We start from the raw sequence: 3,186 nt of genomic DNA, 5'->3' as shown, positions 1-3,186 counted from the left end.
GGAAGCACCAAATCACATTTAAATATATATTTATTTAATTGTCATCATTGAAAAGAACAGGATACCATGAAATGAGGGTAGTCCTAAAATGAAAGTCTGTTGAAGGGGAGGCCATGTTGATTGCTTTTCTTCTCCATTCACTGTTTATTTGGTTGTGATATGTTAGAACTTGCATTATGTGCATTGATGTGCATGGTAACTTTCACCTCCAAAATAGAACAAAGCCTCTTGGTCTTCATATATGAGGTCTAAGGGTGACTGATTAAATTTGACCAGTTTATGAAACTTTTTTTTTTTTTTTACTATTTGTTTTTATTTATTTGGCTGCACTGAGTATTAGTTGCAGCATGCAGGATCTTCGGTTTTCACTGTGGCACGTGGGATCTAATTCCCTAACTGGGGATCAAACCCAGGCCCCCTGCATTGGGAGCACAGAGTCTTAGCCACTGGACCACCAGGGAAATCCCTAGGGAACTTTAAAATGACCATGTCTTAGCCCAAATAGCCACTCATGAAAACGCATTTCCTGAAAAGTGCATTTGTCCCCCAACTATGAAAGCATGAGGCTTAGAACAGAAGATCCTGACACCCATATATATTCCATAGAAGCAGTTACCAAGTAGTTCAGCAGATTCACAGAGGTCTATGCCTCTGCTAAGATCATGGACTTTGACTTAGCCAGAAGATAAGTTTCAAAAAATGGTAGTGAGTGATCTCAGTGTTGAGGTCAAAGTCATACACACACACATACACATATACTCACACAAAAACACATGTCCACACAAATCTACATGTTCATATATACACACATCACACAAACCAACATATACTCATGTACACACACACACACACACTACACCTGCGCATATACACACATAGACACAGGTGCAGAGTATAGATATGTCTCCCAGACAATGACCACAAGCAAAGTTCAACAGCCAGAGTCATAGAAATCTGTGCCCCTTGTCCCATCACCCAGTATTCTCTATTCCCTAGAATATGACATACCCACTTCTAAGACTGGACTCCAAGACTTTCTTTTTTATTATTATTTATTTATTTGGCTGCGATAAGTCTTAGTTGTGGCACACAGAATCTTTGATCTTCATTATAGCATGTGGGATCTTTAGCTGTGTCATGTGGGATTGAGTTCTCTGGCCAGGGATCAAACCTGGGAACCTGCACTGGGAGCATAGAGTCTTAGCCACTGGACCACCAGGTACGTTCTCTCCAAGACTTTCAAAACATGGCCCAGTCTGCATTTCCTGCCCCATCTCTGAGTTCTGTCTCCTACTCCATTTAAACTGGATTTTGTCAACTTTCAATAAAGGAGATCACACCTCCAGAGTTTCCCTCACTCCTGCTTACTCCTAGAGCATCTTCTTTGCATCTCCAAAGGCAGAATCTTGCCTACCAACCTTGAAAATGTGTCCAGACCTCCTATCTGTATTTGGCCTTTCCCATAGAGGACTGTGGGAGCCCTTTTCCATCCTACACTTGCAGCAACACTTATAAATTCCCATCTGAGACTGCATCCACTCAGCGATGAGGGCAGAGTTTGGCCATCCTTCTCCATGCTCCCCATAAAGTCACTGACAATGTCTACACCATTAAACTGAGTTGTAACTACTTAAATTAATAAGGGAAATTTTCTTCTCTGTATTTTCCTCTGCCTTCCTTAAGTATATTGAGAAGGTTCAGAACAATGTCATAAAGTGAAAATTCCCAAAAACATAAGATTGGCAGACCTAATATGAAGGCTTTTCTTCACTTTTTCTGCCTGAAGTGCTGTGGTCAACTTTTTTCCTTGTAGGGTGAGCCCATTCCGACAGTTTCAGCTGAAAAATCACAGATGCTCACTTTTCCATCCTCCTTTGAAGTCATAGGCAAGCAAGTGGCTAAATTCTGACCAATGAGATGCTAAGAAGCATCTTGGTGCTTTAGTGTTTCTGGAAAATTTTTTCTCTCACTAATAAAAACAGAAATGCAGACAGTGATTTTTCTTCCCTTTTTTTTCTTCCTCTTTTATGATCATTATCATGGGATAAAGTGTTTCCTGGAGCAGCAGCAGCCACTTTGAGACAATGAGGAAACAAATTTGCATATAAGACTCAAGAAATAATCTTATGCCTTGATCATATCATTGATTCACTAAGGCATTCCTTGAAATTCCCTTCTGGAGCAGTTATGAGATAATACTTATTCATACAATATGTGGCCTATTATGTCTGCCGTCTTTCACTTAGCATCATATTTTCAAGGTTCATCCATACAATTCATGATGCTTTAAAACACTTAACTGGTGATGTAAATAGACAAGTAGACTTAAACACCCATGGGCATTAGGAGAGGGGCAGTCCTTCATAATGGTTAGGACTGTGATTCTGGTAATGGAACTGAATTGAAATCCCAACTCTTCTCCTTACCAGCTGTGAGGCATTAGAGAAGTTGTCTGAATTCTCTGTGCCTCTCTTACTCATTGGTTGAAATGAAGTGGCAATAACACTATAAGATGTTAAGATGTGAGGCAATCCGTGACTTGCAAGAGTGAGTGCTTGTGAAGAGTCAGCCTTTACTGAGCTATTATTATTACTATCCATCAAAACCTTGAGTGGATGAAATACCCAGTAGATGGGAATTTCAGGCCAGGAAAGGGTGCATCATCCCATCCACCCCCTAAGCCTTATTCATCTCTCTAGACCATCCCCTAACACAGGGCTGGGAAACACCAGGCATGTAATACAGGTTTTCTGAGGGAATAAATCAACTGTTGAGTATATATTCCTCATAAAATCCTTTATACATTCCCTTCAGTTTGCCAGATCTTTTGGTTTTCAAGAAAAGACAGACATAAAAAAATCATATGAAATCACATAACCATTAAATATTAGTAATCAATGAAAATATTCAAATAAAACATCTTGACTGGTCAAAGGCTTCATGTTTCAACTTCTAAAGTATATGTGTTTTGTTTCTTTTTTCCCCCTCAAAAACAAATAGGTAAAAAGACAACATTCATAGTTGCAGAGAAGTAGATTCACTCTTATTGAGGCAGTAGAGATTTATTAAAGGATTTTAAGATTCTCCAAGAATGACTGAAGTTGACAGAGGGAGAGATTGTAGGCAGAGCTTCTGCAGAACCATTTAACATGTTTTTCTATGGGAAGCCCAGTGACTCTGCCTTAA

At 39.5% G+C, this 3,186-nt stretch overlaps 1 non-coding gene across 1 annotated transcript; it reads right to left on the bottom strand.

The window, feature by feature from the left end:
• Window positions 1-388: 388 nt before the first annotated feature.
• Window positions 389-461, bottom strand: TRNAG-CCC (transfer RNA glycine (anticodon CCC)). The gene has a single exon. It is a non-coding gene; the product is annotated as a tRNA-Gly (tRNA).
• Between the last annotated feature and the right edge of the window lie 2,725 nt (window positions 462-3,186).

The sequence above is a fragment of the Bos mutus genome, chromosome 17, assembly GCF_027580195.1.
Source record: "Bos mutus isolate GX-2022 chromosome 17, NWIPB_WYAK_1.1, whole genome shotgun sequence".
Lineage (NCBI taxonomy): Eukaryota > Metazoa > Chordata > Mammalia > Artiodactyla > Bovidae > Bos > Bos mutus.
Note: the sequence above shows the minus strand (reverse complement) of the source record. Positions and strands in the feature narration are given on the sequence as shown.